Raw genomic sequence first — 26,111 nt, 5'->3', positions numbered from 1 at the left:
TCCTGCACTCCGTTCTCTCAGGTTCAACCACAACATTGTCATCAAATCCGCTGACAAGGGTGGTGCTGTTGTTGTCTGGTGCACTGACCTCTACCTCGCGGAGGCTGAGCGTCACCTCACAGACAGTTCCTCATACCTCTCCCTGGACTATGATCCCACCACTGAACATCAAGCCATTGTTTCCAGGACTGCCACTGACCTCATCTCCTCTGGAGATCTTCCTCCCACAGCTTCCAACCTGAAAGTCACCCAAACTCGGACGGCCCGCTTCTACCTCCTACCCAAAATCCACAAACAGAACTGTCCCGGTAGACCGATCGTGTCAGCTTGCTCCTGCCCCACGGAACTCATTTCTACTTATCTTGACTCCCTTCTCTCTCCCCTTGTCCAGTCCCTTCCCACCTACATCCGTGATTCCTCTGACACCTTACGTCACATCAACAATTTCCAGTTCCCTGGACCCAACTGCTTCCTCTTCACCATAGACGTCCAATCCCTCTACACCTCCATCCCCCACCAGGATGGTGTGAGGGCCCTTAGCTTCTTCCTCGAACAGAGGCCCAAACAATCCCCATCCACCACTACTCTCCTCCGTCTGGCTGAACTTGTTCTCACACTGAACAGTTTCTCCTTCAACTCCTCTCACTTCCTCCAAATAAAAGATATGGATATGGGTACCCGCATGGGCCCCATCTATGCCTGTCTCTTTATGGGGTATGTGGAACATTCCTTGTTGCAGTCCTACTCCAGCCCCCTTCCACAACTCTTTCTCCAGTACATCGATGATTACTTCAGTGCTGCTTCATGCTCTCATCGGAACTTGGAAAAATTTATTAATTTTGCTTCCAATCTCCACCCCTCCATCATTTTCAAGTGGTCCATCTCTGACACTTCCCTTCCCTTCCTTGATCTCTCTGTCTCAATCTCTGGTGACAGACTGTCCATCAATATCCATTACAAGCCTACCGACTCCCACAGCTACCTCGATTACAGCTCCTCACACCCCGCTTCCTTTAAGGACTCCATCCCATTCTCTCAGTTCCTTTGCCTCCGTTGCATCTGTTCTGATCATGCTACCTTCAAAAACAGTTCCTCTGACATATTCTCCTTCTTCCTTAACTGAGGTTTTCCACCCACAGTCGTTGTCAGGGCCCTCAACCATGTCCAGCCCATCTCCCGCACATTCACACTCATGCCTTCTCCTCCCTCCCGGAAACATGATAGGGTCCCCCTTTTCCTCCCTTATCACCCCACCATCCTCCGCATTCAAAGGATCATCCTCCGCCATTTCCGCCAACTCCAGCATGATGCCACCACCAAACACATCTTCCCTTCACCCCCCCCCCGGCGGCATTCCGTAGGGATTGTTCCCTCCGGGACACCCTTGTCCACTCTTCCATCACCCCCTACTCCTCAACCCCCACCTATGGCACCACCCCATGCCCACGCAAATGATGTAACACCTGCCCCTTCACTTCCTCTCTACTCACCGTCCAAGGGCCCAAACACTTCTTTCAAATGAAGCAGCATTTCACTTGCATTTCCCCCAACTAAGTCTACTGCATTCGTTGCTCCCAATGCGGTCTCCTCTACATTGGAGAGACCAAACATGAACTGGGCGACCGCTTTGCAGAACACCTGTGGTCTGTCCGCAAGAATGACCCAAACCTCCCTGGCGCTTGCCATTTTAACACTCCATCCTGCTCTCTTGCCCACATGTCTGTCCTTGGCTTGCTGCATCGCTCCAGTGAAGCCCAATGCAAAGTGGAGGAACAGCACCCCATCTTCGGACTAGGCACTTTACAGCCTTCCGGACTGAATATTGATTTCAACAACTTTAGATCTTGACCTCCCTCCTCCATTCCCAACCCCATTCTTTTTCTTCCCCCTTCCTTTTGCTTTTTCCAATAATTTATATAGATTTTTTTTTCACACCTATTTCCATTATTTTTAAATTTTTATGCCCCCCCACCCCAACTAGAGCTATACATTGAGTGCCCTACCATCCATTCTTAATTAGCACATTTGTTTAAGTATTATCACCAACTTCAACACCTCTGCGTTCTTTTGTTCTTTTGTCTGTGACATCTTTTCATTATTTGCTCCTATCACTGCTTGCTTGTCCCTCCAACCACACCACCCCCCTCAACTTCTCTCTCCCCACCCAACCCCAACCACACCCCCCCCCCCACCACCCTAAACCTGCTTATATTTCACCCCTCTCCTTGGATTCACCCAGTTCTGCATGAGGACTCGAAACGTCAACACTTTTCTTCTCCGCCGACGCTGCCAGACCTGCTGAATTTTTCCAGGTAATTCTGTTTTTGTTTTGGATTTCCAGCATCCGCAGTTTTTTGTTTTTATCAGGATGCTTTATCCTGTCCTGGACAGCCATGCCATTATTTCCACACTTCAAAGCCCATGTACTAGAACCTGACCCTAATCCTAATCCTAACACTGGCTGGATACACAGAACGCACTCTATTTTATTTTCTGAAACTTCAGAATTTTGGACAGTAAAATTAAATTTACTCATCCCTGAAATGAGCTCCTCTGTGAAAAAGTCTCTACACAAACACAAATAAGTTCATTGCTGCTAAATAACTGGACCAACTAACAGGGGACTAATTTTTTTTATCAATAACAACACCAACTAAGCAATATTATTTTTAAGAAGTCTCATGTTATCAGATCAAACATGGGCATGGAAACATCCTGCTCTCCCTCAATTGGTGAATCAATATTCCTTCATGTTGAACACCACTTGGAAGAAGCACTGAGGATAGCAAGGACACAATTAACAACAGTAAAGATATATCTATCTACATTTGTAATAGGCTGCTTACAGGTTGAGGAATCTGAGAAACAGGCAGTTGCATTTCACCCGCACTTTGGCTGGTACTTTGGATTGGATCTGTTATGGAAAATTCAGAGAAATATAATAAGATAACATTGTTTACACTTTATATTCAGCAACTTAAGTATTAGTTTTACTCACAATTATTTTATATAGAATGTCAATTGAGAGTATGGTGGCACAGTGATTATCTCACTGGATTAGTATTCCAAAGGTTTGGAGTAATGTACTGGAGTGCAGAAGTTTAAATGCAACTATGACAGCTAGGAATTTAAGATTAGTTAATTAAATACACCTGGAATAAAAAGCTAGTAACTGTATTGGTGATCATGAAACAACCAGAATGGAGCAAAAACCATTCTAGTTCCCTAATGTCCTTTAGGAAAGAAATTCTTTTGACCTTGCTTGACATGTAAGTAACTCCACATCCACAGCAATATAGTTGACTTTTATCTGCCTTTGTTTTTATCAAACTGCTGCAGAAGCATTGAATAAGACAAATACTGAACAAACCACCTAATATCAACCTAGGCACCAGACATGACAAAGACACACCCAGTCCGGTCAATTCTGCCAAGTCCTCTTCATTAACAAATTGAGGGAACTGTTCCATAGACTAATCAAGCAATGGCATAACATAATCATACTCCCAGATTCCACCATCACGTCCCTGGGTATGTCCTGTTCAACCAGCAGAAAAGGCTCACCAGTGGCTGCAGCACAGTTGTATATAGTTGCAAGGGCATGTTCTTGGGAGTCCTCAATAATGACTCTGGTCTCCATGAAGTCTCATGGTATCAGATGAAACATGGGCAATGAAACATCCTGCTCTCCCTCAATTGGTGAATCAATATTCCTCCATGTTGAACACCACTTGGAAGAAGCACTGAGGATAGCAAGGACACAGGATACACCCTGGGTAGGGGAGATTAATGTCTATCACCAATAGTAGCTTGGTGGCACCACCAAACTGCAGATATTTCTTTATTGTTAGGTTACAATTCTAGAACTCCTAGCGAACAACACGGTGTGGAGTATCCACATCACATGAATTGGCTGCTCACCACCACTTTCTCAAGGACATTTAGGGATGGAAAATAAATGCTAGCCTTGCCAGTGATACAAGCATACGCTACCTCTTACATGAGCGTAACTTATCTTGGAATTCTGCTGCAGCTGTATAACTGCAGAAAGCTTGCAAAGTTTACTATGCAGCCATGAGAAACTTTATATTGTGGCCAGAGTGCATGATTCCATTCAACATATAATATTATGTGATTAAATACTTAAAATCAATCATACTTAATATTGGCCACAACAGAGTAAAATCACCAAGAACTGTGGAGTGATTGCAGTGACATGAGAAAGGAGAAGCTTACCCATGGTGGATTGTATACCTCAGGTGGTGTTCAGGTTGGGTGCAGTACATTGTACTGGACAAAGTGCACCTGGCATGTGGTGGAAACATGCTTTATATCCAAATAAGCTTTTCTTATACCACAACACCTTTTGTTATTGAATAGCAATTACATACTAAAGGATAAGGCACATCACATTGAAAGGAACTAGTGCCCTCAAAAAGCTGGATTCAGACAGCATAAAAAGCAAGTCTAGAGTGCTGCTTTTGTATGCAATGGAGTGCTGCTTTGGACTGCATTTGAATGCTTCATCTGGACTTTGATGAATGAGGGAGTTTTAAGTATTTACTTAATTTAAGAGTTAATTTCTATATACAGTTTAGTCTCTCTTTAATTAAGCAATTAACTAAAGGTTGATCTTTGTTTCAGAGAAGTTGAATTTTAGTCCAGCTTTAAAACAGCGCACATTCAGGCTCCGCTTGCATCTAGTGCTATGCGCTTCCTGTGCAGGCGGTGCGGGGGGCGGGGGGGGGATTCCCCAAAAGGTGAGAGTGCACTCTTTCGTGCATTTTCTCAATAGAGCGCATATCTCCCTGAGGCTAAGTGCTTCCTCAGGGAGATCGCTGACAGCTGTATAAAATCTTTAAAAATAGAAAAATAATAAAATCCATAACATGTCCCCCTCATGTGACAATGTCACCCGAGATGGGACATGTTAATAAATTTCACTGAAACTTTAGTAAACTTTTTTAAACCCTACCTGAAACATCATCCCGCCAGTGGAAGAGATTTCATATTTTCTCAGAAGCCACCGGGGCTCCTGGCCTGCCTGCCAGCCTTACGGTTAGACGGGCAGGGCCTTTAATTGTTTTAATTATCCTGTCAATGGCCTCAATTGGCCATTGAAAGGTCGGCTGGCGGACGGCTGATTTTGCTGTGCCCCCGTCTTCCTGAAAATTTAAATGGGCCGAGATGACATTGGGGGTTCCTCCCGACCTCATCCCACGTCATCTTGCTGTCGGCGAGTGGGCTCCCAATTGCACTTATCATTTACAAAAGAGAAAGCACTAGATTTCACAAACACACCAATACTTTGTGGTATCAGTAGATTAATAAACTCCTCTGGAATGATACAGAAATAAAAAAAAATGGCCTTATAAAATCTATGCAGCCCATGTACCTAGACTCATACAGTGGATCTAGCCAGAGCATTCTTTTCAGTCTCCTGCCTCTTTCACAATCAGCACTTAATAAGGTTGCCATAAAACTTTAAAATATAAACATTATAAAATATATATAAAGTACCTTGTAAAAGACATCAGTGGAGTTGTAGACCGATTAATAAATCTATGATTTCAAAGTGTGACATATTCCACTGGCTAACCTATGCTTCACTTTAAGACACTTTACTTTAAGATACTTTGCAAATAGGTTACTTTGTAATAAACTTACTGTGATACAGTTAGAATGTATTAAAGACATCAACTCAAAATGATTCATGTGTAGTCCAGAAAGGAATATACAAATGAAATTCCAGACTGCTATGCACTTATCTGCATTAAGCTTGAGGAATACGTAGCTTGTAAACACTTTCAACTTTTCACAAAGTTATTTAATAGACTTTACCTTCTTGATGAGATGTTGGAGTAACTGCTGTATCCTCAGATTGTTCATCACCAAGATGGGTGTCTTTCTATTAACGAAGGAGGAACAGTATGAAATGAAAAGCCTTCTGTCAGATTCAGGCTACTTCTGTTGTCATGATCCAAATTCAGCACATCATTGTGAAAGCTCCCAGTTATGCTCTTCACATCTGACCATTATTTTGTGACATCAAACATTTAATCCAATACCAATAGGATTCCTGCTCACTTGGCCAAGTACATCTTTTGACTAGGATCTCATTTTATCATCAATATGTGAATGCCTAACTTAAATAAATTTAAGTGAAAGTGGCTATTTCTTAAACAGCTGACAGCAAAATTGTTGATGAAGCAAAGCCATGATTATTTCAAAACCTTTTAAAATTAATTTTAAAGTGCTACTTTGCTGCTTTATAAAAATGGATTTCACATTACATTGATTAATTGAGATTTTTTTTATTTGAAACGTTCAATTTTGGGATCAGGACATTGCTGGCAAAAACATCTCAATTTGCCCTTGAGAAAATCATTCTTTTTGAATGATGCAATGCATATCTTAATGTTACTCACACATTTCTACCATTAGGTAGGTAGGGAACTCCATGAATATGACTCAGTGTCAATGAAGGAATGGTGAAATATGTCCCAGTCAGGATGTTGATAGACAGAATAGGCATTTTGGAGATGTTAGTGTGCCCATGCACCTGCTGTCTTTGTCATTATAGATAGTGCAGACTACGGGCTTGCCAGCAAAGGCTTTGCGACTTGCTGCAATGCATTTGTAGTTAACATGCATTGTAACACTGGTGTGCCAGTGGTGGAGGGAGTGAAAGGTTAGTCTGGTGGATAAGATGTCAATCAAGTGTACTACTTGGTTTTGGATGGTGTTGAGCTTGAGTGTTGTTGCAGGTGCACCCATCCAGGAAAAAGAATATTCCATCGCACTCCTGAATTATGGCTTCTAAGTGGCAGAGCGGCTTTGAGGAGACAGGGCATGAGCCACTTGCCAAACTACAGAATACCTAGTTTCTGACCTGCATTGTTAAATACAGCATTAATATAGCTGGTCCAGTGAAATTGCTCCAGTTTCTACCAATCACAACAGAGCTAAAAGTAGTTTTCTTTTTGGACTTCAGTCAGGAAACCATATTGTCTCCAGCTTTAATTTGTGTGTCATTTGTCAACTTGTCAGGGTACTGTCAGCAAACGAGCATCACACCATCATGGGAGGTAACACAGTACATTGCTGATCCAGCTGCCATTGTATACCTGTATGTGCTTTAGGACTTCATCATCTTCTACCCCCCATGCTGAGAAGTGACCAGCAGTCATTCGATGTTGTACGGGGGTCGTCCTTATCATGTTCTTACAGCCTGTACTGGGAGTGGGTACAGACCATAATTTTGGAGAAAGACTCCTTTTCCTGTAAAGAAATTCCAGGGACAGACAAAATTAATATAATTATCGTGGCATATCACAAGATTTTTGAAACTTGCAAAAGACATCCATTTGCAGAAGTCTGCAAACTGTCTACATTTATAATTAGACAATGATAATTGACAAGAAATGTTACAATCAACAATTCACTTCAGGCAAAATGAAGTGCAAAGATTTTTGTGGTAAACCCCAGTACAAGAATAGATTCAGCACATTAACATACTCAGCACTAAATATTAATAAATGATGTTAACAGAATTAAAACATTGAGAGTTTCATCAGTAGTCAGTGCAATGTGCATATATACAACTGAGCAGATTAACAGATGTGTTAAAGCACAGAGACGGGAAATTAAATCTCAAGCAGAGATCAAGAAGTTGACTGAATGGGCTAGAAATTCATTGGTCTACTTCCACTTCCTGGGGTCTCATTGTGCTGGCGCTTTGCTCCATGGCCCGCTACATTAAAATAGTGTGCTCCCAGGAAGTCCTGGAAGACCTTGAATGGGGCATTCTCCTGACTTCATCCCACTAGTTGAATGACATCATTTGTGACTTGACAATGGTAAATTGTCACTTGTCCTTCTTGATCTGCCTGTAACCTTTTATCTGGTTAATTGCATCATCTTCCTATAGTGCCTTTCCACTATCATCCAGCTGGGTGGAACTGTATTTGTTTGGTTCCATCCTTATCTAGTCATAGCCAGAGTAACACTTACAATGGCTTCTCTTCCAGCTCCTAAACCATTACCTCTGCAAGGTGCACTGCAAGCATTGGTCCTTGGTCCCCTCTTATTTCTCATCTAGTTGCTGCTGCTCGACAACATCCAAAAGGCACAGCACTGATATTCATACATATGCTGATAACATCCAGTCCTACCTTACCACCACTAGTCTTGATGCCTCCATTGTTGCTAAATTGACTGCATGTCAGACATCCAGGTGAGCAGAAATTTCCTCCAGTTTGATATAAGGAAGGCTGATGGCATGGCCTCTGTTCCTGCACCAAACTTTGTTTCCTAGCTACCAACTCCACAACTATTCTGGTGACTAAATTCATCCATATGCAATCTCGATGTCATACTTGACTCCAAGATGATCTTCCAACCGTATGTTGGTGTTGTCACTACGACCACCTATTTCCATTTCTGTAACATTGCCCCACTTTGCCCTTGTTTTAACTGTGCTCCCTATGTTGCAACAAAACCCTATCACCTATGTTTGCTGACCTACTTTGGCTCCCAGCCAGGTAAGGTCTCTACTTTAAAATTCTCATCTTTGAGCACCACGGTCACTTTCACGGCCACTGGCTGTGAATGCCCTCCCTCTCTCCGTGGCGCCGAATCCTGCAGCAGGTGGCATATGTGACTGACCAGTTCTCTCGACATGCGCAGTCTTCAGTGACACTGGTGCTCAGTTATTTGCAGAAATGACAAGCACCATCTATAGACCCTGGTCTAGTGCGGTGCCTACGAGCAACGGCTCTCTGTGGATCTTCTGCTGCGCGTGCAGGAGGCTCTGCCGCCCCTTCGTCTTGAGGGTGGTGCTCCTCCAGTGAGCCAGGCCCTCCTGTCAAACTCTTCTTCCCTGCTACCTGTAAGGCATAGGCATGCCACTAGATCACCAGGATCCTGATGTTCTCCTCCTGCAGGGTGAAAGAGAGAAATGCGTGGGTTAGCATAGGTGTACTGAGGACCTCTATTGGTTAAGTCTGAAGACCCCTACACACATACAGGAAAGTGCTGGCCACCACTTGGATGGCCAGTGTGTAGTGCGCTACGTGGCTGCCTGAGACCCCACCCACCTTTCTTTCACTCCGTTTGGCTGATTGGCGGCAGCTTCGGCTACTGGACTGCATGCTGTGCTCTCAGCTGAGGTGCTGGCCTCACTGTAAGACTATGTGGTTGGATGGACATAGTAAGGGGCTGCGAGCGCCTCCACCAGTGACTGATCCATGACCACCTTTTGCAAGGGGAATGTCCAACTTGCCCAGTTGTCCAATTGTCCTGCAGCCCCCTAAAACACACACTAACTTGCAGTCTGCACCCAAGGGGTGAAAGGTTCCAGAGCATTGGGTGGCACATTTGTGCTTTTGCTTAGATTGAATGGGCAGAAATGCTTCAGAGACCCGACTCCAAGCACATCAGTGTAGCTGCTGCTGAATGGTCTCAGCTGCGGAAGAATACACACTTTTGACAAAATTTTCCAAGTGATTAGCCACGTCGTTCCTCTTCCACCCACCGCTTCCCCTGCCAAACCCATCACGAGCCTCACCCCATCTGCATGTGCTTGTGTACTTACTTCAGTCTGTGCTGCCTTACCCCACCCCTACCCACACTGGAGCCCCTGACCAGGCACCGCACTGAAAGCCAGCTGGGAAAAAGCGATGTGCCTGTGCCCTCTCCATGAATGTGTAGCTCTTGCTCCTCGATGTTCTACGGTGATCCTCACAAGTGCTGCGCAAGGTTGTGCACACTCACAAGTTCTCTTCAAAGTTTAGCCTGCCGGGTGCACTTGTAAATCATGCCATTCTGAATTCATGCTGGCGTGGGAGGTAAATGTAACATGGGAGATGATTCTAGTGTGCTCAATAATGAGATGCCAATGCAGTAAAATCATGTTCCTGATTTGATGGGAAACATGGCCTGCCATTGACTGGCAGAGCAGATGATCGCAAACCGGTTTCTCGATGATGTAAAATTGACTATTGGCCTGCTTGCCATATTGTCTGCTGATGCCTGCCACCAATGAGAGCAGTAAATTCCTGGGCATTCTGCAGTGAGAAGCCCATCTCCTGACTCCCCAAATCCTGTTTGCCATTTACGAGGCACGAGTCAGGATGCAATAGAATATTCTCCACTTGTCTGGTTCAGTGCAGCTCCAACAACACAAGTAGTTCAACACAATCCAAGATAAAGCAGCCTGCTTGATCCACCACCGTAGAAATGCACCCCTCCATCATTGGTGTACAGTGGCAGCAGTGTGCACCATCTACAAGGTGCATTGCAGTAACTCACGTAGCCCTCTTAGACAGCACTTTCCAAACCTGCAACCTCTACCAGTTAGAAGAACAAAATCACCGGATGGTTCGGAAAACCCGAACCTCCATGTTCCCCTCCAAGTCACATACCATGCTGACTTGGAACTACATCTTCATTCCTTCACTGTCGCTGGGTCAAAATCCTTGAACTCTCTCCCTAACGGCAATGTGGGAGAACCTATACCACATGGACTGCACCAATACAAAGGGGTGGATTATCACCAACTTTTCTAGTGCATTTAGTGTTGGGCATTATCTTGCCAGGGATGCTCATCCCTAACAAATGTATGAATAAAATCTCAGGTAACGTGAATTTTTGGAACTTTTACTACTGCAGGAGGTCTCAAAGGACTGTTTTCGAAGATTCTTTGTTGAGTTCCTGGATTTGTCATGGAGTGCTGCTGCATCCTCACAGGAGGTGCCAGAGGAGTCCAAACGAAGACTGTAAGAAGTATAGAGACAGCAGTGCCTCTGGACCTGCAACATGACAGGCAAGTGGAGCAGAGGCTGCAGAGATGGCAAGCTCCACATAATGCTCTTTGCTAAGTTGGAGCCAGACTCTCCATGCTCCTCAATAGTGACAGAAGGCTGCTAGGCATGTCAGACAATGCATCCAATATCTTGATGTGCCTGTCCATCAGAGTTCTCCTGTATGCCATGCATTGGGTTCCTCATCTGAGTCCTCTGCAGCAGTATTACTTTATAACCTCTATTGGATCCTAGTCGCCAGTTTGTTGGATCCTGTGCGCACGCTTGTTATAAGAGGTGGCCAATTTGGTGCTAATGGTAGAGTTGAGTAGCAGACACTTCATTAGGTTGAAACTCTGTTTACTTACTAAAGGTGCTCAGCAGCAACTAAACATGTGCTAACGCTTCAAACTCTATCTCTACTCTACTGCTGCGACTAACTACTGACTACAGACTACAAACTACAGAGGTAGTGCGCACTACTCTGCTATTGGATACTAAGATTATGTAACCTTCCATCACCATCCTGACTTGGAAACATATCACTGTTCCTTTACTGTTGCTGCGTAAGAATCCTGGAACTCCCTTCCTAACAGCACTTTAGGTATACCATGGACTGCAGCGGTTCAAGAAGGCAGCTCACCACCACCTTCCCAAGGGTAACTATGTATGGGCAATAAATGCTGGCCCAGCCAGCGAAGCCCACATCCCATGACTGAATGAATATAAAAAAAACATTCTTAAAAGGATATTACACATCAGTTTACACATCCCTCCCCCTTTACTCAGATATACATTTTATATTCACAATTACAGTTTTCTCAAAATAGCAAATTATTTACACTGGTAAGTAATTTACAAATTCAATCTTGCTGGGGGTTTCCTTCTATGTGTAGAGCTTCTCAGCTCTACAACTTCAGATTCCTTGTCAGGAAGCTTGTTTTCCAGCGTTGCCTGAACATCAAGTGTTTTGGTGGGCTCCTGCAGATCTGTATCCTCCACTGTTGAAGGAACAACAGATGTTTCAGACACATATGTACTAGGTGGAGTTCTCGCAACAGCAAGCACTGAACCAGTCACAACACTGGTGGAATCATTTCTTGGTGCCTAGTTTCTCTCTTCCTTAGATGATTTACATGTCTCCATATGACTCGGCCTTCCACCCTCACATGGTAAGAAAGAGGTCCAGTCACTGCACTTATTTCACCTGGTAACCACTTTGGACATTCTCCAAAGTTCTTCATAGATACCATCTCTCCCACAGTAAATTTCCTTGTGCGACTATGCCAGTCGTGTTTAGTTTTCTGACTTCCCTGATTCCTTTCCAACTCCGCCCCCCCCTCCGCCTCACCGCTATATTTGGCATTATTAAGCTCAATCTCGTTCTGAGACAACGTTTCATCAATAAGTCCACAGGCATGACACCAGATGTGTGAGTGGTGGTCATATAATGGTGAAGAAAGCATGCTCGTTTGGTTGTTAAGGAACCTTCAGTTAATTTATTCATGCCTGCCTCGAATGTTTGAACTGACCTTTTGGCCAGTCCATTTGAGGAAGGGTACGACAGTGAAGTAGTTATGTAAGTGATACTGCTGATGCTGATAAACCACTGAAACTCAGCATTCGTAAATGCTGTGCCGTTATCAGAAACGACTACTTCTGGTAGTCCGTTAATGGCAAAGCTTTGACGTAGCTTCGCAATTTTAACAGAAGATGTTAGTGACTTCAGCCCATATATATCTATTCATTTTAAGCGGGCATCAACAATGAGCAGAAACATTGTTCCCATGAAAGGTCCCACATAGTGAATGTGTAACCGGTCCCATGGTCTTCCTGATGATTCCCATGGGTGCAATGAAGGCAACTTTTGCAGTTGCTGACATTGCACATAATTCTTCACTAAACTCTACTTTGCCATCCATCCTAGAGCACCATAGATAGCTGCGTGTTATGGTCTTCATTCAGGATATTCCTGGAAGTCAACTGTGTAGCTCAATTAGCAATGGCTCTCTACCCCTGGATGTACTATCACTTGTGCTCCCCACAATAAGATACCATCCTGGCTGTTTATTTCATGCCTTCTGTTGAAATATGGCTTCATTTTGTCAGATACAGGCTCTTGTGGCCAACCATGAAGTACTTCTTGTACTTGCGATAGGACTGCGTACCTACTTGAACAATCTTTGATCTGCTAAGCGCATACTGGTGATGAATCAAAGAAATGTAGCAAGAAAATAAGTTCTTGTGGAATTGGGACTTCCACATCCATTTATTATAAAGGAAAAAGAGTAAGTGCATTGGCATTTGCAATTTGACTTCCAGGCCTATGAATGAATGTATACTCGTATGCTGCAGGGATTAAAGCCCATTGTTGTTTTAATGACAAGGCTATAGGTGGTATAGCCCTATCTTCACTGAACAATCCTAGCAATGGCTTGTGGTCTGAAACGATAGTAAATTGGTGGCTGTGTACATACTGGTGAAATGTCTTAACACCAAAGATGATTTACAGGCCTTCTTTTCGTATCTACGAATAACCTTTTGCTGCTTTGGTAAGTGTTCTTGATACACAACCAATAGACCATTCCTGCCGTCATCCATCCATTGGGAGAGCACTGCTCCCAATCCGTCGAGGGATGCATCACAAGACAACACTAATTCTTTCCTCTGGTCATATTATACTAATATGTTGGACGGGTGCAATAATTGTTTGACCTCCTTGAAAGCTTCATTCTGGGGCGCCTCAGACCAACATTGGTTCATTTTGAGTGGATTATGTAGGGGTGCTAGTTCTGTAGATAAATTTGGAAGGAACCGTCCGTAATAGTTGATCATTCCTAGGAATGTTTTGAGCTCTGAGGTGTTCTTTGGCACAAGTGCCTCTCTTACGTCTCTCACTTTCTCTTCAACCGGGTGGAGGCTCTGTGAATCTACCCCGTGACCCAAATAGATTACCTCCCTTGCTTGGAATCTGCACTTTTCTTTTTACAAATGCACTCCTGCTTGCACGAAATGTTTTAAGACTTCTTCTAAGTTTGCCATGTGCTCTTTTTCAGTGAACTCTGTCACAAAATCATCATCTAAATAGACTACAACCTGGGGCAGTCCCTGCAGTAAACTTTCCATTGTTCACTGGACGATGGGGTAAGCTGAGAGGATGTCGAAAGGCAATCGAGTGTACTGGTGCAACCCTTCATGGGTATTAATTGAGACAAATTCCCGGGAGGCATTATCTAACTAATTGTTAATAAGCATGACTCATATCAATCTTCATGTAGGTGGTTCCACCTGCCAGCTCGGTGTACAGGTCTTTGAATGTTGGTATGTGGTAACTGTCTAGTTTAGCTACTTTATTAACCATCAGCTTGTAGTCTCCACAAACATGGACACTCCGGTTGGGTTTAAGGACGGGTCTATGGGCTGCCCATTTTGAGAACTGCACAGTTTGTATTACACCCAGTTTTTCTAGTCTGTCCAATTCGGTGTTGAACTTTTCTCTCAATGCATAAGGTACTGGTCTGGCCTTTATGAATCGGGGAGTTGTCTCCGGATCCACATGAACTTTTACCTGCAGTCCGTGGAGTTTCTCAAGTTCGTACCTGAAGACTGTGGTGTAATTTTGTACTACCTCTGGTAACTCACTTGCTCTCAATTGGAAAATTTTCAGCCCATCTCAACTCAATCTCTTTTAGCCAGTTTTGCCCTAGGAGCCCTGGCTCCTCAGCTGCTACCACCATAAAGGGTAGCTTTATCGATTGGCTCCCGTAATTAACAATTACACGACTTACGCCTTTAACTTGGATGTTTTCACCTGTGTATGTTTTTAATTGGGCAGTTATTTCTTCCAAATTTAAATTGATTACTCAGATATTACACAGTATGTTCCCCAATTACTGTAGTGGAAGCTCCTGTGTCCACTTCCATTCTAACAGGTCTGCCATTCACTTTCACTGTTAAATAGATTGGTTCTGTTCTTCCAAACTTCAAGTTATACAATGAATAAATACCTGAATTTGTTGCTTTAGGCTCTTCTACACTGTGGATCTCGGTTTTTTTTCTTATGTTTAAAAGTCTGCTTGACTCTTTCTTTACACTGTCTCATTATGTGACCGTTTATTGGTTCAAGCTTGCCACAAAGCTTACAACTGTCTCCCCTGGGGCTCTAATTCTAGAATTAAACTTGAACCTTTGCATGTTTACTGAGGACTTTGGTTGATAATGGCCCTTCACCAGGTCCACTAATTCATCAAAATTTATCGAGTCTGGCGCACTGGGTGCTGTCAAACATCAAACCAGGCCATAAATCTTATTCCCACATGTACTTAAGAGAGTTGCCTGCCTCTTCTCTTCCCCTGAAATTTCATTTGCTTGGAAAAAGAACGAGAGATACTCAATGTAGTTCGTCCATTGCTGTGTTGAAAATATCAATTCTTCAGAATTGCGGCATGCTGTGAGGGGATTACTTTGATGGTTTGAATGAGACTTCTATCTACAATTGTTGTGCGAGGTACAGTGCCGATTTTGTTTCTCTGCTTGCTTCGGTTTCACTTGTTTAATCCTCATCAGCAGTTTGTTGGATCCTGTTCGCACGTTTGTTGTAAGGGGTGACCGATATGGTACTAATGATATAATTGAGCTGCAGACACTTCATATGTAGAAACTCAGTGTTTATTTACAAAGTACTCAGCAGCAACTAAACATGTGCTAACACTTCAAACTCGATCTCTACACTACTGCTGCAACTAACTACTGACTACAGACTACTGACTATAGAGGTAGCCCACCCTACTCTGCTATTGAATACTAAGATCCTTTAATCTTCTATTACAACGTTCTCCTTAAAGGTATACTACACATCAGATTACCACAAGCACGCCCTCCAGTGAATGGCAAACAAACCATGCTTTACCTCTGGTTCCTGCTCACTCGTGCAGATGACTCACCACGAGCTAGTCGAATGACAGAGCATCCTCATTAATGCTTCACTGCTACTCTTTCCTCCTTCTGGGGCTACTGTGGCTGGGCAGGCAGCAGCTATTGGCTGTCTGAAAACAGGAACTCAAAAGCGGTGTAGGAAGTGGGGCAGGGTGGGAAGCAGGAGGCCCGTGGTAACACCGTCTGCAACTTGCTTATGATGCTAGATAATAGGATGAGGGTGTTCTGGGTTTTGAGAAGGGCTATAAGGCATGATTATCTTCAATGTTCTTAGCTGTGCTAGATGCCATGGGCCTCATCGCAGCTGGGCCCTAATGGGGATAGCCGTTTCTTTTGTCGGGTTCAGAGGATGCAGGTGCCCTGGTTCTGTTCCTTTGTATTGTGTGCTGTAAGAGAGAAGGAAGAATTTTGAGTGGTTGTGTAGCACTGTGCTTGTGCCTGCTACAGCTGAATAGCTGGAGGTATGTGGAGTCAGCCAGAGGTTGGTTTGAGGTTGGCAGCATTGGTAGGCGTATGAGGGTGAAGTGGAGTTTCTGGATTTGAGGTGTGAGTCCTGAGTGCTATGGTGTACTGCTGGGTGAGTGATGGGGATGTGTATAATGGGCAGCGTGAGTGGTTGGTGTTATGATGAGTAGGAGATGTGATACGAAGATGCATTCACAGACTACCCGTGTGAGGTCATTAGACTTATTTGGCACTGCTGCCAGATCCTCAGGTCCAGACCCTGGGAATTGACTTCCCTGTCTACCTGCTCCCGCTCCCTTCTAAGGCTGGTCCTTGACGGGCTCTTGACCCCTTCCACTAGATCTTGGCATCTCTCCTTGTCCACCTCAAGGTATCAATGCTCCCAATACTACAACCGTCATTCTGGAACCCTCTTTCTGCCCTGGTGTTCACTTTAAAATAATTTCCATTGTAGCAACATTTTTATACAGCTTTCCTTTAAAGCTTCAGCTTGCCTTTAAGAGCAGAGGCTGGCCGTATGATGTGATTGGCAAGCAAATCTCTTACTTATCACAGCACTAGCCTCTCACGCTGCTCACTGCACCAGGGGCCCCCTGCTGTAGCAGAAGATGTGCTGCCACATGGGCCAAAGTCCTGATTATGCAAGTCACGTCAGTACATGAAAACACAATCGTCCCCATATCGTACTGCATGGGCATGGGAAAGTTGCAAATTTTGACCCCGCACGAGCGTAACCCAATTTTTAAGCCAATAACGCCATAAGAAATTCACACCTGGGGGGAAATAAATAATTTTAAGAAGATAAACTGTATCTCATAGCAAGGATTATATAACTGGAGTCACTGTATGAGTGGAGTTTAATTTTTGTAATTACATTGGAGTACCTAGTATTCTGAACAATAGCACACTTTATACAAATTAGTTCTGAACATGGATGAATTCTGGAAAATTTGATGGGATTGAACAGAAACAATCAGACCACTGGAAGGCAATTCATCACATTCTGATTAAATGACTAGATTTCTATAAATATAAAAGGAAAACAATGATGTAATTCGATAATTAAAATAAATACTTACCATAACCTAGTAATGCAAATGGTTGCAACTCTTGTTGGCAAATGAACATGAATTATATTAACTTTACCTTTCAGTAGCTATCAAGATGTAAACATTGCTCAAAAGGAGAATTGAATGGCAATACCTTTTCGACAGGCTTTCATTGGCTGGTTCACTAGCCAAACGCTTGCTCTGTCCCTGGTTAGTTGGAACAAGAGTGATAGGTGTGAGATCCTTGAATGAGACAATTTGGAATGAATTAGATATTCTCCTCACTGCTGTGGATTTGCAACAAATTCTTGCACTGTTATATCAGAATTTCCGAATATATTTGGGAGGAATACTCTTACACTCTACAGCATGAAATCTGAGACCATTGTCTCCCCAGTAATAAATAAATCTGTAGGAGAATTTTTCTTTTGGTGAGTGTTGGAACAGACATATTATCACTGAACCAGCTTCTGCCTAAAACACATAACTGCCCAGTACAGCAAAGTTGAATTAATGATGGACCACCTATTTAACTAGCAATTTTAACACTCAACCTCAGAACAACACCCCAGGTTGTCAGCATTCTATATCAAATCATATATCCCTGTGCTTTTCCAGATGGAGAGCCTGATGCTCTGGGCTCTAACTCACCAGGAATCATGTTGAGACTACTCAAATTAATTTCAGGTAGGAGGCAACATAAGAACCTTCTGACCCCATCAGTCTAAGCTGGTTTAAAACACAAAATTCAGAGGTAAAGTGATAATGGAGGCAATTTTCATGCTGAATGTACATTGGGTGGGCTGTGGGCAGGTCCATCTTCTTTTGTGGTTGAGCTCCATTTATTTATATTGAATAGGTGAGCTGCCAGCACGAATCACAGTGTTTATCAGCAGCTCGATGATTTGGAGGGTGGGAAATCTGAATGGGGCAGCTGATCATAAATCAGCCGAGTGCAGCACCTCAAAGGGGACAGGTGGAAGTGCAGGGAAATGAAATGAAGCAGCAGTTTACAGCAGCTGGAAAATGTTTCCAATACTGCCAACAGCAACGAGGTGACATACTGGAAACTATTAACATTCAAACCATGTAAATGACCACAGTGAATATAAATAGCAGACTGACTTCCAGTTTTCCCTAACGGAAGCTGAGGTGCATTCTTTAGACCTGTAGCATCCAGAGTTTGTGGGTGGGTTGAGGAACTGGTGGTAGTGATGCAGACAATGATGAAAATGGCACTAAGGTCCAGACCCAATTTGCCTATACAAGCAAGATCATTCCTGGCAGCAGCTCTGGCTGCCTAAATTGAGGTCCTGTGAGAATTGGAATGGAAGGAACTCCAGCAGCAAGTTGGCAGCTGAGTTTGTGATTTTACCACCCAGTTTCCACCAAATCCAGGGCAGTAGAGAGATAAGAATTAGTCCCAATATTTTTTTCACAACTCCTGCCACCCAAGGCCTGAAAATTTCTTTGTGGTATGGGAACAGAAAGAGCAAGTGGTTCTAATATTGACATTTTTGAACCAACCAGGATGCTTCACAAAAACAGAATTACCTGGAAAAACTCAGCAGATCTGGCAGCATCGGTGGAGAAGAAAAGAGTTGACGTTTTGAGTCCTCATGACCCTTCAGCAGAACTGGGTGAATCCAAGGAGAGGGGTGAAATATAAGCTGTTTAAGGTGGGGGGAGGGGTTGGTTGGGGGGAGAGAAGTGGAGGGAGGTGGTGTGGTTATAGGGACAAGCAAGCAGTGATAGGAGCAGATAATCAAAAGATGTCACAGACAAAAGAACAAAAGAACACAGAGGTGTTGAAGTTGGTGATATTATCTAAACGAATGTGCTAATTAAGAATGGATAGTAGGGCACTCAAGGTATAGCTCTAGTTGGGGTGGGGGGCATAAAAGATTTAAAAATAATGGAAATAGGTGGGAAGAGAAAAATCTATATAAATTATAGGAAAAAACAAAAGGAAGGGGGAAGAAACAGAAAGGGGGTGTGAATGGAGGAGGGAGGTCAGATCTAAGTTCAAGATTCAAGTTGTTGAATTCAATATTCAGTCCTGAAGGCTGTAAAGTGCCTAGTTGGAAGATGAGGTGCTGTTCCTCCAGTTTGCGTTGGGTTTCACTGGAACAATGCAGCAAGCCAAGGACAGACATGTGGGCAAGAGAGCAGGGTTGATTCTTAAAATGGCAAGCGATAAGTAGGTTTGGGTCATTCTTGCGGACAGACTGCAGGTGTTCTGCAAAGCGGTCGCCCAGTTTGCGTTTGGTCTCTCCAATGTAGAGAAGACCGCATTGGGAGCAACGAATGCAGTAGACTAAGTTGGGGGAAATGCAAGTGAAATGCTCATTCACTTGGAAGGCGTGTTTGGGCCCTTGGACTGTGAGGAGAGAGGAAGTGAAGGGGCAGGTGTTGCATTTTTTGCATGGGCATGGGGAGGTGCCATAGGTGGGGGTTGAGGAGTATGGGGTGATGGAGAAGTGGACCAGGGTGTCCCGGAGGGAGTGATCCCTATGGAATGCCACCAGGGAGTGTGAAGGGAAGATGTGTTTGGTGGTGGCATCATGCTGGATTTGGCGGAAATGGCGGAGGATGATCCTTTGAATGCGGAGGCTGGTGGGGTGATAGGTGAGGAAAAGGGGGACCCTATCATGTATCTGGGAGGAGGACAAGGCATGAGGGCGGATGCACGGGAGATGGGCTAGACATGGTTGAGGGCCCTGTCAACGACTGTGGGTGGAAAACCTCAGTTAAGGAAGAAGGAGGACATGTCAGAGGAACTGTTTTTGAAGGTAGCATGATCAGAACAGACGTGACGGAGGTGAAGGAACTGAGAGAATGGAATGGAGTCCTTACAGGAAGCGGGGTGTGAGGAGCTGTAATCGAGGTAGCTGTGGGAGTCGGTAGGCTTGTAATGGATTTTGGTGGACAGCCTATCAGAGATTGAGACAGAGAGGTCAAGGAAGGGAAGGGAAGTGTCAGGGATGGACCGCGTGAAAATGATGGAGGGGTGGAGATTGGAAGCAAAATGAATAAATTTTTCCAAGTCCTGACGAGAGCATGAAGCAGCACTGAAGTAATCATCGATGTATCGGAGAAAGTTTTGTGGAAGGGGGCCGGAGTAGGACTGAAACAAGGAATGTTCCACATACCCCATAAAGAGACAGGCATAGCTGCGGCCCATGTGGGTACCCATAGCTACACCTTTTATTTGGAGGAAGTGAGAGGAGTTGAAGGAGAAATTGTTCAGTGTGAGAACAAGTTCAGCCAGACGGAGGAAAGTAGTTGTGGATGGGGATTGTTTGGGCCTCTGTTCGAGGAAGAAGCTAAGGGCCCTCGGACCATCCTGGTGGGGGCTGGAGGTCTAGAGAGATTGGACGTCCATGGTGAACAGGAAGCGGTTGGGTCCAGGGAACTGGAAATTGTTGATGTGACGTAAGGTGTCAGAGGAATCACGGATGTAGGTGGGAAGGTACTGGACAAGGGGAGAGAGAAGGGAGGCAACATAACGAGAAATGAGTTCTGTGGGGCAGGAGGAAGCTGACACGATCGGTCTACCTTGAAGTTCTGTTTGTGGATTTTGGGTAGGAGGTAGAAGCGGACCGTTCGAGGTTGGGCGAATATCAGGTTGGAAGCTGTGGGAGGAAGATCTCCAGAGGAAATGAGGTCAGTGACAGTCCTGGTAGTAATGGCTTGATTTTCAGTGGTGGGGTCATGGTCCAGAGAGAGGTAGGAGGAAGTATCTGCAAGGTGAAACTCAGCCTCCGCGAGGTAGAGGTCAGTGCGCCAGACAACAACAGCACCACCCTTGTCAGCAGGTTTGATGACAATGTTGCGGTTGGACCTGAGAGAACAGAGAGAGACAGATTAGAATGGGTGAGAGGAGCAGAGAAATTGAGATGATTAATGTCGCGACGACAGTTCTCAATGAAAAGATCAAGAAAAGGTAAGAATCCAGAGCGAAGGGTCCAGGTGGAGGAAGAATATTGGAGGTGGGTAAAAGGTTCCGTTGAATGGGGAGAGGACTCCTGCCGAAAGAAGTGATCCTGGAGACGAAGGCAGCAGAAGAAGAGTTCAGCATTGTGCCGAGCCTGAAATTAATTGAGATGAGGGCATAAGGGTATGAAACTAAATCCTTTGCTGAGCACTGAACGTTCAGCGTTGGAGAGGGGAATGTCAGGGGGTATAGTAAATACACGGCTTTGGCTGGGATTGGAAGATGTGGTGGGGATAGAGGGACAGGTAGGGGTGAAGGGTCCTAGATGGGTGTTGGTGTCGATGAGTTGTTGGAGGTTGCGTTCCTGAGTACTTGAGAGAAAGAGAAAAAGTTTCTTGTTGAGGCGTCGGATGAGACGAAGAATAAAATGAAACTGGGGGCACGCGCAGCTTTGAAAAAGCGTACGGTGGTGCTGCTGGAGGGAGAGGTCGAGTCTGTTCATATGGCGGCGCATGGCCCTGAATGTGGATCTCAGAATGTGACGGGAACAGCAGTCCGAGAAACATTTTATGTCCCGGAGATACCTGTAATCCTGGGTGGGTTCGAAACAAGAGGGATGGAATTTCAGTTGAAATCCACATGGGGTAAGTCAGAGACGGAGACAGTCACTGAGAAAGGAGATATTGCTATGAAAGCGGGTTTTAGTAAACACCTTGTCAAACACCAGGAGAGAAATGGAAAGCAATGAAGATGATCAAGGCAAAAGAGAGATATAGAAATCTTGTTGCAGAGACAAACAAAACTTCTTCAAGGTAGGCATTTCCTGAAGAGCAGTGGCAGTCAATTAAACAAAGTGATAAAAACAAAAAACTGCCAAAGCTGGAAATCCAAAAATAAAACAGAATTACCTGGAAAAACTCAGCAAGTCTGGCAGCATCGGCAGAGAAGAAAAGAGTTGACGCTTCAAGTCCTCATGACCCTTCAACAGAACTGGGTGAATCCAAGGAGAGGGGTGAAATATGAACTGGATTAAGGTGGGGGTGGTGGCGGTTGTGTGGTGGGAGAGAAGTGGAGGGGGGTGGTGTGGTTGTAGGGACAAGCAAGCAGTGATAGGAGCAGATAATCAAAAGATGTCACAGACAAAAGAACAAAAGAACACAGAGGTGCTGAAGTTGGTGATATTACATAAACGATAGGGCCCTCAACCGTATCCGGCACATATCCCACTCATCCGCCCTCACGCCTTCTCCTCCCTCCCAGAAACACGATAGTGTCCCCCTTTTCCTCACTTATCACCCCACCAGCCTCCGCATTCAAAGGATCATCCTCCGCCATATTCGCCAACCCCAGCATGATGCCACCACCAAACATATCTTCCTTTCACCGTCCTTGGCAGCATTCTGTAGGGATCGTTCCCTCCGGGACACCCTGGTCCACTCCTCCATCACCCCCGACTCCTCAATCCCCACCTATGGCACCTTCCCATGCCCAAGCAAAAGATGCAACACCTGCCCCTTCACTTCCTCTCTCCTCACCGTCCAAGAGCCCAAACACTCCTTTCAAGTGAAGCAGCATTTCACTTGCATTTCCCCCAACTTAGTCTACTGCATTCGTTGCTCCCAATGTGGTCTCCTCTACATTGGAGAGACCAAACGTAAACTGGGCGACCGCTTTGCAAAACACCTGCGGTCTTTCTGCAAGAATGACCCAAAGCTCCCTGTCGCTTGCCATTTTAACACTCCACCATGCTCTCTTGCCCACATGTCTGTCCTTGGCTTGCTGTATTGTTCCAGTGAAACCCAACGCAAACTGGAGGAACAGCACCTCACCTTCCGACTAGGCACGTTACAGCCTTCCGGACTAAATGTTGAATTCAACAACTTTAGATCTTGACCTCCCTCCTCCATCCCCACCCCCTTTCTTTTTCTTCCCCCTTCCTTTTGTTTTTTCCAATAATTTATATAGATTTTTCTTTTTTCACATATTTCCATTATTTTTAAATCTTTTATGCCCCCCCACCCCCACTAGAGCTATACCTTGAGTGCCCTACCATCCATTCTTAATTAGCACATTCGTTTATATAATATCACCAACTTCAACACCTCTGTGTTCTTTTGTTCTTTTGTCTGTGACATCTTTTGATTATCTGCTCCTATCACTGCTTGCTTGTCCCTACAACCACACCATGCCCCTCCACTTCTCTCCCCCCACCCAACCCCACCACCCAGCACCAGCACCCCCCACACCCCGGCCATCTTAAACCAGCTTATATTTCACCCCTCTCCTTGGATTCACCCAGTTTCGTTGAAGGGTCATGAGTACCGAAACGTCAACTCTTTTCTTCTCCGCACTCAGTGCCATGCGCCGCCATATGGACATACTCACCCTCTTCCTTCAGCAGCACTGCCGCACCCTTTTTCAAAGCTGAGCGTGCCCCCAGTTACATTTTATTCTTCGTCTCAAGCGACGCCTCAAGAAGAAACTTTTTCTCTTTCTCTCAAGTGATAAGGAATGCAAGCTCCAACACCCATCCAGGACCATCCACCTCTACCTGTCCCTCCATCCCCACCCCATCTTCCAATCCCAGTTCCAGCCATGTATTTACTAAAGCCCCTGACATTCCCCTCTCCGACGCTGAACGTTCAGTGCTCAGCAAAGGACTTAGTTTCATACCCTTACGCCCTCACCTCAATGAATTTCAGGCTTGGCACGATGCTGAACTCTTCTTCTGCCGTCTTCGTCTCCGGGCTCACTTCTTTGGGCAGGAGTCCTCTCCCCGTTTAATGGATCCTTTTACCTACCTCCAATATTCTGCATCCACCTGGACCCCTCAGTCTGGATTCTTAAATTCTCTTGATCTTTTCATTGAGAACTGTCGGTGCGACATTCGTCTTCTCAATTTCTCTGCTCCTCTCACCCATTCTAATCTAGCTCTCTCTGAACCTCCTGCCGTCCGCTCTCTCAGGTCCAACCCCAACATTGTCATCAAATCCGCTGACAAGGGTGGTGGTGCTGTTGTTGTCTGGCGCACTGACCTCTACCTCGTGGAGGCTGAGCGTCAACTCGCAGATACTTTCTCCTACCTCTCCCTGGACCATGACCCCACCACTGAACATCAAGCCATTATTTCCAGGACTGTCACTGACCTCATCTCCTCTGGAGATCTTCCTCCCACAGCTTCCAACCTGAAAGTCGCCCAACCTCGGACGGCCCGCTTCTACCTCCTACCCAAAATCCACAAACAGAGCTGTCCCGGTAGATCAATCGTGTCAGCTTGCTCCTGCCCCACGGAACTCATTTCTAGTTATCTTGACTCCCTTCTCTCTCCCCTTGTCCAGTCCCTTCCCACCTACATCTGTGATTCCTCTGACACCTTTAGTCACATCAACAATTTCCAGTTCCCTGGACACAACTGCTTCCTCTTCACCATAGACGTCCAATCCCTCTCCACCTCCATCCCCCACTAGGATGGTCTGAGGGCCCTTAGCTTCTTCCTTGAACAGAGGCCCGAACAACCCCCATCCACTACTACTCTCTTCCGTCTGGCTTAACTTGTTCTCACACTGAACAATTTCTCCTTCAACTCCTCTCACATCCTCCAAATAAAAGTTATGGCTATGGGTACCCGCATGGGCCCCATCTATGCCTGTCTCTTTATGGGGTCTGTGGAACATTCCTTGTTCCAGTCCTACTCCGGCCCCCTTCCACAACTCTTTCTCCAGTACATCGATGATTACTTCAGTGCTGCTTCATGCTGTCGTCGGAACTTGGAATAATTTATTAATTTTGCTTCCAATCTCCACCCCTCCATCATTTTCAAGTGGTCCATCTCTAACACTTCCCTTCCCTTCCTTGATCTCTCTGTCTCAATCTCTGGTGACAGACTGTCCTTCAATATCCATTACAAGCCTACCGACTCCCACAGCTACCTCGATTACAGCTCCTCACACCCCGCTTCCTTTAAGGATTCCTTCCCATTCTCTCAGTTCCTTCGCCTCTGTCGCATCTGTTCTGATGATGCTACCTTCAAAAACAGTTCCTCTGACATGTCCTCCTACTTCCTTAACTGAGGTTTTCCACGCACAGTCGTTGACAGGGCCCTCAACCATGTCCAGCCCATCTCCCGCACATTCGCCCTCATGTCGTCTTACCCTCCCAGAAACATGATAGGGTCCCCCTTGTCCTCACTTAGCACCCCACCGTCCTCCGCATTCAAAGGATTATCCTCCGCCATTTCCGCCAACTTCAGCATGATGCCACCACCAAACACATCTTCTCTTCACCCACCCCGGTGGCATTCCGTAGGGATCGTACCCTCCGGGACACCCTGGTCCACTCCTCCATCACCCCATACTCCTCAACCCCCACCTATGGCACCTCCCCATGCCCACACAAAAGATGCAACACCTGCCCCTTCACTTCCTCTCTCCTCACCGTCCAAGGGCCCAAACACTTCTTTCAAGTGAAGCAGCATTTCACTTGCATTTCCCCCAACTTAGTCTACTGCATTCGTTGCTCCCAATGCGGTCTCCTCTACATTGGAGAGACCAAACGTAAACTGGGTGACCGCTTTGCAGAACACCTGCGGTCTGTCCGCAAGAATGACCCAAACCTCCCTGTCGCTTGCCATTTAAACACTCCACCCTGCACTCTTGCCCACATGTCTGTCCTTGGCTTGCTGCATTGTTCCAATGAAGCCCAACGCAAAGTGGAGGAACAGCACCTCATCTTCCGACTAGGCACTTTACAGCCTTCCAGACTGAATATTGATTTCAACAACTTTAGATCTTGACCTCCCTCCTCCATTCCCAACCCCATTCTTTTTCTTCCCCCTTCCTTTTGTTTTTTCCAATAATTTATATAGATTTTTCTTTTCCCACCTATTTCCATTATTTTTAGATTTTTATGCCCCCTCCACCCCCA

This window comes from Carcharodon carcharias, chromosome 5 (genome assembly GCF_017639515.1).
Source record: "Carcharodon carcharias isolate sCarCar2 chromosome 5, sCarCar2.pri, whole genome shotgun sequence".
In the NCBI taxonomy this organism is placed as follows: Eukaryota; Metazoa; Chordata; class Chondrichthyes; order Lamniformes; family Lamnidae; genus Carcharodon; species Carcharodon carcharias.
The sequence above is the reverse complement of the archived record's forward strand: the minus strand, read 5'-3'. Positions refer to the sequence as shown.